The 13234-nt window shown below is 37.1% G+C and overlaps 1 pseudogene across 1 annotated transcript; it reads right to left on the reverse strand.

The window, feature by feature from the left end:
* Positions 1-1831: 1831 nt before the first annotated feature.
* On the reverse strand, positions 1832-12618 carry LOC307184866 (cytoskeleton-associated protein 2-like; annotated as a pseudogene). Its single transcript has 2 exons — positions 12543-12618; positions 1832-3936 (listed from the first exon to the last, which is right to left on the reverse strand). The product of its transcript is annotated as a cytoskeleton-associated protein 2-like (transcript).
* Between the last annotated feature and the right edge of the window lie 616 nt (positions 12619-13234).

Genomic DNA, 13234 nt, shown 5'->3' on the forward strand with positions numbered 1-13234 from the left:
TCTCTTTCCAATTCTTCTTCCACAGGACAACAAATTGGCTTTCAAACATAACATATTGAGGATATACTATTTAAAAAATCTTAACAGACTTCCAATGTTTCTTATACATAAAACAAAAGAAAACAAAAACAAACCTCACAAACTTATCCACTGAGCACTGAGGTCCTTTCGGGTTACTATCTCTATTTTCAGGCTTGTCTCACATCTTTGACTTTCTCAGTTTCACAGTAAAGCCACCAGTTTCCTTGCCATTCCCTGGCAGCTGTTCCCTTCTCCAAAGGGAACTTTGTATATTTTCCTTTTCTACTTGCTGAGATCTTATTTATCTATTCATCCTTTAGCTTTCCTTTTCTTGAATTTGGATTGAGTTCTTCCTTTGACCTTCCTCCCTTCTCCAATGATTTTTTAAAAATCTACATATTAATTATTTTCTAGTTATGATTACCTTAATTTTTTCTTTTTTCAAAATTGCTAGTATGAAAGTTGAAATACAAAATAGTATTTATAACATATGATTCAGTATAAAGAATAAAAATACAAACACCCTTTTATTCACTATCTACCTTAAGGAAAAAAAAAACACAGAAAATAATCCAAAACGTTGAGGTTTCTGAGGGTTCATTCCAGATCCCATCTTTCTCTACTCACAGTGAAAAAAAATCACTAAGTGTATTAACTAATATTTTTTGAAACATTTAGCACATAGGGTTGTACATCTAAACAGAATATTCTTTGGTTTTGCACGGTTTTGAAGTTCACAAAAATGGAATCATGTTGTATCTTCTTTTTTTAATTGTTATATAGATCTTTTCATTTATTGTATACGTATTAGGTACACAGTTTAAAAGGAATAAAAACCCTACTCTCTAGAACATAAGACAATAAATAGAACAAAGATTGGCACTATTATACAAATGGAATTAGTGAACATAAATAAGTATGTGATTTTCAACCACATTCATATTATTCAGTTTTAAAACTATCTAATCTTTTACAATGACTAAATCCTTACTTGAAACTGTAGAGTTGGTAAAGGATGTATGCCATTTAAGTATTAGTTCAGAGACTTAACAAAACAATTTTACTGGTGGTATTTATTGTGGGGAGCAGAGACCTACTTACTGTGTATGACTATCATGTTTTAGGAAACATGATGAAGTTTTTATATTACAAGGAAGAGATCAAGTTTAAGTATTAGTTATTTTAGAAATACTACCTAAGCTAGGATGACATTTATGAAATATTATATATTCCTTCTCTAACTCCCTTCTATTAGTCTATAAACTATATCAAGCAAAGCAATGGAAGTTAAAATTTTTAACATTTTAGATAGTCAAGTTAGAAAAGGACCTAAAGAAAGGAACTCAGATTTAAAGTTCTGAATGCCCACTAGGTTTGGCACCTTTTCTTTCTTCCAACAAAGTATCTTCTCTTAGAAATGGAATATTTAGTTAACTATCCCTCTTGGGGACCTCGGCTACAATAAAAAAGAAGCCAAGAGACCACAGATGCAGACTCACTGGCTTTGCTGGAGAGTGACAATGAAGAACCAGGGGCGGAGTCCCAGGGACACAGGAGCCCACAGCAGTCTGGGCTACTAGAATTGGGTGACATAACAAGCTAACTCTGTCTTCACAAAATTTACCTGTGTTAGAGAAAAAGTCAGTCTATTGAGATTGACAAGGTAGGATTAGCTTTCCGACTCACAGAAGGCAACACCTGCTTTAGAGTGGACATTAGTAAGAGTGCTGACTGCTGTGAATACTTAGGTACTCGGCAACTCCTGACCTAAGGGACATGCAAAGACACAACAAACCAACCAACCAAACGCCCTCGGAATAATACAACCCCACTCCTATCAGAGCTTCACTTCTCTGAGTACATGCGGCACACAAAAGCGTCAGTTTCACTTCCCAACTCTGTTAACTGTTCCAGTGAAGACACACAAGGATAATGGTCTTTTAACATATCTGGCAATTTAGAAGTCTTCTCTTGAAGACATTGTGAATGTCTAACTGGTGTGAGAATCTTTAGCTCTTTAAATGCAGAATTGGTTTTGTTAAACTGCATCTTTTTTTCACACTTTGCAAGTATGGAGAAGTAGACACATTATATTTAATTAAGCAACCTGCCCTAGTTTCTGTATTGGGGGTTTTAATATCACTGGTTGGATCTTTTGTTTTGTCATCTTGCTCTTTTTCACAACCTTGAAATACCACATTCCTAAGATGCTTATTTTCTATTTCTGGTTTTTCTGACCCCAGATTAACACTTATATCATCAATGGTGTTTTCTTGGATTTGTTCCTTGGTTGCACAAGCCTCCTAAATATTTTCTCCAAATTTAACTTTTTCTTGACTCTTCATTGTCAGAATGTCAACAATGGCATGTCGCATATCTTCAGTAGGCTGAGCTCCTGCCAGAATGGCCTTCTCATAGATTACAAAAATATTTTCAGTAGACTTGTAAGTGGTTCAATATGCGCAAGGCATATCCAATATTTAACATGTTTTTTGGCATCTGGAATATTTTTAATCAGGTCATTCAGTGTAACCAATACTTCTTCTTTTGGACATCCCTCATTAATCAGGTGTAGGCATTCAGAAAATGTCTTGTTTACTTTTCCAGTAAACAATCGTTGTTCATCTTCTTCTGCCATGGTAGTCCAGAAGGACCCAACTAGTTTTTCATTGTGTGCTTCGGGCTCAGGCTGGGTAACCACTGAGCTCGGAGGCCTTTTCATCACTCTTCCTTTGCCAGCTTTCCACTCACTCAGACGAGCCTTTCTCTCCTCTGCAGTTTCTCTGGGCTGAGTCCATCTACTATCAATAGCTGCTTTCACCATGGTATGTCTGTGGTGGTCAATGCTTTTTGACTTTTCTGTCAGTTTAGTATTAGAAGACAAAGCAGGTCTGGCTACCATTTCAGATGTCATGCTTCTTGATAGTGTCTTATTTCTTTTTATGTCCTGAGAAGAACTGGTTTTGATAATAGACGAAAGTGTATTTAACTGTAATAATTCTTTCTCTCGAGGCCCTTTCCAAACTGTAACACTGGCAGACTGATGCCTTGTTTCATGGCATCCTGGTTATTACTTTGGTGACTGCTAATAGAAGGTTGTACAAGTTGACTGCTCTGAGATGTAGTGCTCACAAATTTAGTGGCAGTCGTCATATGTGAGGCTCTATCACTTTTCACTGGTACACTGCTGGCATGTACAGGCTGAGACTTTGTGGCTTTAGAGACAGTAGCTGAAAGTTTCTTCATTGTTGCAGAACTCTCATCTTTGACTTGTAGAGGTTTTCTAAAGGAATTGATCTTAGACTGAACAATTTGGCTATGATAAGATCCAAGCACAGGTTTCTTGGGCATTTGGGCATGTTAGCACCTTGCTTTGGTTTCTCTGTAGTCATTTGTTTCTTTTTGCTGTTGTTTTTAAGGTGAAATGCTTGGCTTAACATCATATGTTGACTTTGGGGGTCATCTTTAATTGGTAACAATGGCAGAGTTTGATTATTATCCTCAAAATTAAGTGTATCAATTGCTATAGTTGAATTGGTTAATTCATTAGAAGCTTTTAAAGGAATACAGTTTTTTTCCATTGTTATATTATTCTTGATCCCTGTAAGTCTACCGACATTCTCTTTATCAACCACTTTTGCCTTAAGTTTCAGAACTTTTGTCTCTTCTTCGATCTGGCCTTCAGATGTCTTCACTCTCTGGTCTCTACCACTGGACAATATCTGATTTTCCTATTTGTAGGCAAAAAGTTTTTCTTTTTAACAGATGCTCCTTGAGTTTTTGTCTTCTTTGCTCTCTGAACAGCAGACTGGGCCCTCTGACTCGGGGGCAGCTGCAGGTCCTGGGGCACGGCTGGGGTGCTTATCGCAGCTCCAGGCAGGGGGATGCGTCTCCAGCTCAACCACCACAGACTCCCTCAAGCCAGCACAGCTGCACACTGCCCATATTGTATCTTCTAACTTGCTTTTTTTCTCTCACCATTCTGTTCCTGAGATTCATCCACTTTGATGTTAAGGCATGATTTATTTATATCAGTACTGTATATTATTGTAGCATATGACTATACCACAAGTTATTTATCCATTCTCCAGCTGATATTTTTATGTGGAGTAGATACTACAAATGTTCTCATTCTATGTCTATGTCCAATCTCCTCTGACCTGATATTGAACTTGATACAAAAATTATATGATCATCTTAATAGATACAGGGAAAGCATTTGACAAAATTCAACATCAGGTTGCAATAAAAACTCTTAACAAGTTAGGCATAGAAAGGACATATCTTAACATAATAAAAGCTGTCTATAACAGGCCCACAGTTAACGTCATACTCAGTGGTGAAAGGTTGAAAATTTTTCCACTAAGGTAGGGAAACCACTCTCACCACTCTTATTCAACATAATATTGGAAGTCCTAGCTAAAGCAATCAGGCAAGAAAAAAATAAAGAAAGTATCAGAATTGGAAAGGAAGAAATAGAATAGTCTCTATTTGCAGATGGCATGATTTTATAGATAAAAAAATCCTAAAGACTCAACCAAAAAACTGTGAGATCTAATCAATGAATTCAGTAGATTTTCAGGATACAAAATAACATACAAAAATCAGTAGCCGAGAGGGGGAAGGTGGCGGAAGAGTAAGACGCGGAGATCACCTTCCTCCCCACAGATACATCAGAAATACATCTACACGTGGAACAACTCCTACAGAACACCTACTGAACGCTGGCAGAAGACCTCAGACCTCCCAAAAGGCAAGAAACTCCCCACGTACCTGGGCAGGGCAAAAGAAAAAAGAATAAACAGAGACAAAAGGATAGGGACAGGACCTGCACCAGTGGGAGGGAGCTGTGAAGGAGGAAAGGTTTCCACACACTAGGAAGCCCCTTTGCGGGCAGAGACTGCGGGTGGTGGAGGGGGAAGCTTCAAAGCCGCGGAGGAGAACACAGCAACAGAGGTGCTGAGGGCAAAGCGGAGAGATTCCCGCACAGAGGATCGGTGCCGACCGGCACTCACCAGCCCGAGAAGCTTGTCTGCTCACCTGCCAGGGCGGGCGGGGGCTGGGAGCTGAGGCTCGGGCTTCGGTTGGATCACAGGGAGAGGACTGGCAGCATGAACACAGCCTTTAGGGGGTTAGCGCACCACGGCTAGCAAGCAGGGAGTCCGGGGAAAAGTCTGGATCTGCCAAGAGGCAAGAGACCTTTTCTTCCCTCTTTGTTTCCTGGTGCGCGAGAAGAGGGGATTAAGAGCGCTGCTTAAAGGAGCTTGAGAGACGGGCGCGAGCAGTGGCTAACAGCGCAGACACCAAAGACGGGCATGAGACGCTAAGGCTGCTGCTGCTGCCACCAAGAAGCCTGTGTGCGAGCACAGGTCACTATCCATACCTCCCCTCCCGGGAGCCTGTGCAGCCCGCCACTGCCAGGGTCCCGTGATCCAGGGACAACTTCCCCAGAAGAATGCACGGTGCGCCTCAGGCTGGTGCAACGTCCCACTGGCCTCTGCCGCCGCAGACTCGCCCCACATCCGCACCCCTCCCTGCCCCCGGCCTGAGTGAGCCAGAGTCCCCGAATCAGCTGCTCCTTTAACCCCGTCCTGTCTGAGCAAAGAACAGGCGCCCTCAGGTGACCTACACGCAGAAGCGGGGCCAAATCCAAAGCTGAGGCCCTGGAGCTGTGCAAACAAAGAAGAGAAGGGAAATCTCTCCCAGCAGCCTCAGGAGCAGTGGATTAAATCTCCACAATCAACTTGATGTGTGAGATTTTGTATATATAGCTTTGCTTTCACCATTTGTCCTAGGGTCCTGTCTGTCCATTTTATTTATTTTATTTTTTAACTTAAAAAACATTTTTTTCTTAATAATTATTTTTTATTTTAATAACTTTATTTTATTTTACCTTACTTTATTTTTCCTTCCTTCCTTCCTCCCTCCCTCCCTCCCTCCCTCCCTCTCTCTCTCTCTCTCTCTCTTTCTTTCTTTCTTTCTTTCTTTCTTTCTTTCTTTCTTTCTTTCTTTCTTTCTTTCTTTCTTTCTTTCTTTCTTTCTTTCTTTCTTTCTTTCTTTCTTTCTTTCTTCTTTTTCTCCTTTTATTCTGAGCCGTGTGGATGAAAGGCTCTTGGTGCTGCAGCCAGGAGTCAGTGCTGTGCCTCTGACGTGGGAGAGCCAACTTCAGGACACTGGTCCACAAGAGACCTCCCAGCTCCATGTAATATCAAATGGCAAACATCTCCCAGAGATCTCCATTTCAACACCAACACCCAACTTCACTCAATGACCAGCAAGCTACAGTGCTGGACTACCTATGCCAGACAACTAGCAAGACAGGACCACAACCCCACCCATTAGCAGAGAGGCTGCCTAAAATCATAATAAGGCCACAGACACCCCAAAACACACCACCAGACGTGGACCTGCCCACCAGAAAGACAAGATCCAGCCTCATCCACCAGAACACAGGCACTAGTCCCCTCCACCAGGAAGCCTACACAACCCACTGAACCAACTTTAGCCACTGGGGACAGACACCAAAAAAAACGGGAACTACGAACCTTCAACCTGCAAAAAGGAGACCCCAAACACAGTAAGATAAGCAAAATAAGAATAAAGAAAAACACACAGCAGGTGAAGGAGCAAGATAAAAATGCACCAGACCTAACAAATGAAGAGGAAATAGGCAGTCTACCTGAAAAAGAATTCAGAATAATGATAGTAAAGATGATCCAAAATCTTGGAAATAGAATAGACAAAATGCAAGAAACATTTAACAAGGACCTAGAAGAACTAAAGATGAAACAAGCAATGATGAACAACACAATAAATGAAATTTAAAATACTCTAGAAGGGATCAATAGCAGAATAACTGAGGCAGAAGAACGGATAAGTGACCTAGAAGATAAAATAGTGGAAATACCTACTGCAGAGAAGAATAAAGAAAAAAGAATGAAAAGAACTGAGGACAGTCTTAGAGACCTCTGGGACAACATTAAATGCACTAACATTCGAATTATAGGGGTCCCAGAAGAAGAAGAGAAAAAGAAAGGGACTGAGAAAATATTTGAAAACTTCCCTAGAAGTTTTCAAACTAGAAAGCTTCTGCACAGCAAATCATCAACAAAGTGAAAAAACAACCTATGGAATGGGAAAAAATTATATGTAAACCATATATCTGATTAGAGAATAATACCCCAAATATATAGAGAACTCATACAAATCAGTAGCAAATAAACCAAACAATTAAAAAATGGGCAAAGAACCTGAATAGACATTTCTCCAAAGAAGATATAAGAAAGGCCAGCAGGCACATAGAAAAATGCTCACCATTACTAGTAAGTAAGGAAATGCATATTAAAAGCACAATAGGACATCACCTCACACTTGTTAGAACAGGCATCATAAAAAATAAAAGAGATAACAAGTGCTGGTATGGATGAGGAGAAAAGGGTTTGGTGGGATTATAGATTGATATAGCCACTGCAAAACAATATGGATGATCCTCAAAAAATTAAAAATATAATTGTCATATTATCCAGCAATTCCACTTCTGAGAATATATATGAAGAAAATAAAAACTCTAACTCAAAAGATATCTTTACTCCCATATTCATAGCAGCATTATTTACAGTAGCCAAGAGATGGAAACAACCTAAGGTGTACATCTATAGATAAAATGAATAAAGAAGTTTGTATTTCTCTAATAATTAGTGACATTAAGCATCTTTTCATGTGCCTGTTGGCCATCTGTATGTCTTCTTTGTCTACTTAGGTCTTCTGCCAATTTTTTGATTTTTTAAAAAATTTTATTAAGCTGTATGAACTGTTTGTATATTTTGAAATTTAATCCCTTGTCAGTAGCATCATTTGCAAATATTTTCTCCCATTCTGTGGGTTGTCTTTTATTTTGTTTATAGTTTTCTTTGTTGTGGAAAAGCTTTTAAGTTTAATTTGGTCCCATTTGTTTATTTTTGGTTTTGTTTCCATTACTCTAGGAGAGGGATCCAAAAAAGTATTGCTGTGATTTATGTCAAAGAGTGTTCTGCCTGTGTTTTCCTCTAGGAGTTTTATAGTATCTGGTGTTTCATTTAGGTCTTTAATGCATTTTGAGTTTATTTTTGTGTATGGTGTCAGGGAGTGTTCTAATTTCATTCTTTTACATATAGCTGTACAGTTTTCCCAGCACCACTTATTGAAGAGACTATCTTTTCTCCATTGTACATTCTTGCCTCTTTTTTCATAGATTAATTGACCATAAGTGCATGGTTTTATTTCTGGGCTTTCTATCCTGGTCCATTGATTTATATATCTCTTTTTGTGCCAGTACCATACTGTTTTGATGATTGTAGCTTTATAGTATAGTCTGAAGCCAGGGTGCCTGACTCCTCCAGCTCCATTTTTCTTTCTCAAGATTGCTTTGGCTATTCAGGTTCTTTTGTGTTTCCATACAAATTTTTAAGTTATTTGTTCTAGTCCTATGAAAAATATCATTGGTAATTTGATAGGGATTACATTGAATCTGTAGATTGCTTTCGGTAGTATAGTCATTTTGACAATATTGATTCTTCTAATCCAATAACATGGTATTTCTCTCCATCTGTTTGTGTCATCTTTGATTTCTTTCATCAGTATCTTATAGTTTTTTGAGTACAGGTCTTTTGTCTCCTTAGGTAGGTTTATTCCTAGGTATTTTATTCTTTTTGATACAGTGGTCACTGGGATTGTTTCCTTAATTACTCTTTCTGATCTTTTGTTGTTAGTGTATGGGAATTCAAGAGATTTCTTTATTAATTTTGTATCCTGCAACTTTACCAAATTTATTGATGAGCTCTAGTAGTTTTCTGGTAACATCTTTGAAAGTTGCTATGAGAGTCAAACTTAAATGTTCCCACCATAACAATTGAAATCACAAAATGGAAGTCTTGTGAGTTGAAGGGTGTGCTAACTAACCTTATTGTGGTAACATTTTCTATGTATATATATATATATATATATATATATGCATGTATAAATCATCTCATTGTATACCTTAAACTTACATAATATTTTAAGTCAATTATACCACAATAAACCTGGAAAGAACATTGTAGAACATATGTATTCTAGATATTTGCTATTTGCTTGTCCTTTTTCTGCCTTTCATCCTCTACAAACTCATATTTCAAATTTAGGACCAGTTTAAGTTTCCCCCAGTGAGTTCACTCTAAAAGCATCGGAGTGGTGTGTAAGTGTTACTTGTTTCACAGAGGAAATGGGGGAGAAATTTATATATTGACTTAAAAATTGTATGAGACATTTTACTTTCCCTGTATTCCTTTTTGCCTCTGCTGTCCCCAGGCACTTCCTTATGTTAGCTCAGTTTCTACACAGTGCCCAGCCACATGGTCTGTCTCCATTTCTTCCCAGAATGCTTTTCTGACCTCTTTCTCTGTTAGGATACTCTGATCCAGTTCCTGCATTCCAAATTGCATAACCACACAAAATTCCATTTCTTTTTCTTCTTTTAGTTTCACTTTGGAAATGCATTGATTCAGGTCTTTTTTTTTGCACATACTTTAATTGCATGAACTTTAATTGAAGAATATTCATGTCCATTCTAAGAAAATGCCAACCCTAAAAAAGAAAATCCTGAACACAGTACTTTTAGTTTATTTTTTTTTTAATTGAAATGGAACAAATTGAAAGGAAAAAATTTGTTCCAGATGTTTGAAGAAAGCATGTGTGATTTTGTTGACTGTTTTCTTTATAAATACTTTTGAAAGAAATTCATTTCCAGGTAGCATGTAGTCATAATGAATGACTTCAAAAATATGTGCTTAAACATTAAGACTAATTTGGTATTACCAAAAGCATCATGGCCACAAATTCCCAATGTGTGTTTAACAGTAAGGTAGAAAATTCACAGAAAATACACATCTGACGGACTCACATACCATGCCCATAAACAGAGACACAGACCCAAACACATACATACATGCTCCACACCCCATACAAATACTTCCTTTCAACCATACTACATTGTCTCAGCTCACTCGGTTTTCTTTTTCTATCAACCCCAGTTATTTTGAACAATTTCTAAAATTCTTGCCAATATTTTCCTCTCACAGAAAGGCTCACAGGATTGACTGTGGTGTCCTGTCCTGGCTTCACTCTCTTCCTGGGTCTCGCAGGTTATCTGTGGCAAGAGTATTAATCTAACAGCCACGAGCCCTTTCACTATGTAGTTGCATCTTTCGTGCCAGAGGCACAGGCTCTTCTCAGGCAGAATCATGAGTGTGGCCTGAGCTATCATTTGTATGTGATATTTGTCCATTTTATTTCTGTTACATTAAAAAATAGATTCAAATCAAGGATGTTTTCATTCTGTGTTTAAATATTTGTTCACATATCCAAGTATCCAAGTATATTCACTGTCTTTTTCTTTTTTTTTTTAAACATACAGTGCTATAACCTGCAACAATGGCACACATAAAACTCTATGTTATTCCCTTAACTAAAATATACCAAGAATAAAGACACTACCAGCAATTTACAGGAATATAAGAACGAACTTAGTAAAGACAGAATGAACTGTGTGCACATTTACACGAGCATAGCACTCATTATTTTGAAGCCTCTAGGAAACTGGTTGGGAAGAGAACAAACACTTTTTAGATATTAAGAGTTAATTCAAATTAAATCAGCTTCTCCAGAAGTATAATGTGTTCACATTGGACTTCACGTTGCTTTTCACTATTTCAATATGAGATATGTCCCTGTATGTGTCTTTACTCATAGTTCTTTCCAATTGCTATATGTATATAATTATAAATTGGTCACATTCATTTTCTAGAATTTCATATAAATGTATTGCTGGAAAGCCATCTCTCCCAAAACAGGTAACCATTATTTATCTTTCAAATTGTTTTTCAGCAAGGAGCTACTGAAGAGACTTTCTCTCTATAAATACAGAAACAGAAAGTTATTGTTTAGGTGCACCAGGCGTGCTGTATTCTCTCGACTTTATGCTATTACAGAGATACTACAGTTAGATAGTGGAACAATGCAGCTTCCAGTTTGACTAAAACATTTTAAAGAAAAGAGTATTTTTAATGAAGTAGCTATTAAAAAATTGCCATCCAATTATGGGCAAAATCCTAAGGTAATATTTATGTTCCACAAAGGAATCTGTGATTAGGCAAATTCCTGAACTAACATTTGATATCCATCATGTCATTTAATTCTGAGCCACATTCTTTCTTCTCAAGTGAGTGATGATGAAAAGAAACCAAAGTCTTTTTTTTAATATATCCATTAATAGTTGAATTATACACAAATTGATTTGAATTTGTCTCATCCCTAAATTATGAGTTTAGTTGAAGTTTCTAGGAGTAGAACTGTTGAACATATATAATATTTGCTTGGTCACTACACCTTTTGAAATGTTCTCTGTGGATATGGGTGCTGGTGTACTGAACTCCTTACCATAAGCAATTTCTGATGTCTTAAGAAATGTTAAACAATTTGTGGGGCAGATGGTATTTCCACACGTGGCTTAGAAAAGCATTGTACTTCTGACAAATGGGCCTGTTCTGATTTTAAAGGAGAGGAAGGTTTTTATGATTTTATTTTTATGGACACATTTAATTATATATCAAGGGGATCTACCACACACATTTTCACAGAGGGCATTACACAGTTATATAGCGTGCCTTCAGCTTCCTAAAAAGTTACCAATATCACAATTACAGTAAAATTACTGTGCAATTATAACAACAGCTTCTTTAAACACTATTTGTAGATGTAAAATTGTTTTTATGAGTAATACATAACATTACTATCTCATTTTAGAAATCTATATTGAATAAAGCCCATTTGCCAATATTAAGTTTCATTCATATAAATTCTCTTTTGAAGAAATACATGTTTAAGTTAAAAATATTCCTCCTGCATTCATAACTAGAGGATAAAGCTCATCAATATGAACAAACTCCAAAAATAGATATTTAAATAAAAGTAAAGATGAAGTACTGATTTCTACTCTTTTCATTATTATATCTGTTACTGCCTTTACATCCTGAGTTGTGTTCTGGTAATGGTGCTGGATCAAAAAAGTTCTTACTTCAGTTTAAATACATGTGTAAAGCACATGTATTTTTCTTTTCTCTGAATACATTTTGATTGAAAAATAACATAAGAAAAACAAGCCTGCCACTCATATTTGCAAGGCCTGCTACAAAAACACAAACAGAGGCCCACATTTCAAAATCTAAATATTTAAAAATTACAGATCTAGCTAATAAATTGCTAAATTAAAAAGTTATATTTTCTCTCAACAAAAATACCTTTATACTGACAAAATGAACACTATATGTAAAGTCTAATTTTATATGACTAAGAGTCAGCACAATGCCAAAGATGACTGTATTGAAATATTATTTAGCATGTTGATGCTCTAACCATATTAGTAAAAAATATAAAATGTGTTCACATATGTATTATAATATATAACATATTGTATGTAATTTATTTTTCTTGTCTTGTTTGGTGACTACCATTCGATATGCAGAGACCTAATCTTCTTCCATAGTGCACTCCACCATCTCCATCAGCTTTGTCTGGTATCCCCATGTTCAAAGCTCTTTTGGTGAGCATCTCTAGAGAGAGCAAACTTTGTTCTAGAATTCCTTTGGAGTCCAAGAGGGGTTAAAATGTTCCAGATTCAGGACTATGAAAATCTTCACCTTTGACCTCTCTTCTGGATGCTTGTCTTTAGAGGTACCCATTGGCTCCAGTTGCTGAGTTCCAAAGTTCTTAATAAATACATAGAACAAAGTTCTTAATAAATACATAGGGCAAAGTGTTCTTATGTTTCGATATGAAATAGGTTTATTTGTGTTAATTTTAAGTAATCTGCAGTTTGTTTTGATTTCATCTTCAGTCATGAGTTACTTGGAAGAGTTTTGATGTCCATTTGGTTAATTTTCAGTTACATAGAAGCAAAGGCTAGAGGTGGGTTGGTTGTGAAAGTGGTGGAGAGACATGGAGATCTTTGTTGTCCAGGTCTCTGGGTGAAAGCAAGAGGAGAGTCCACTCTTTCTTAACCACTTGATCTGGTGGAAATTTTGCCCATCAGAGCTCCTGACACCCAGTAGGTCTCCCCAAAGCCTTCCAAAGGACTGAATGCAGGAGAGAGACTAGTTCTTTAATTTTCTGTACACATAAGATGTCTTCTGGCATGCACAGG

This window comes from Stenella coeruleoalba, assembly GCF_951394435.1.
Source record: "Stenella coeruleoalba genome assembly, chromosome: 3".
In the NCBI taxonomy this organism is placed as follows: domain Eukaryota; kingdom Metazoa; phylum Chordata; class Mammalia; order Artiodactyla; family Delphinidae; genus Stenella; species Stenella coeruleoalba.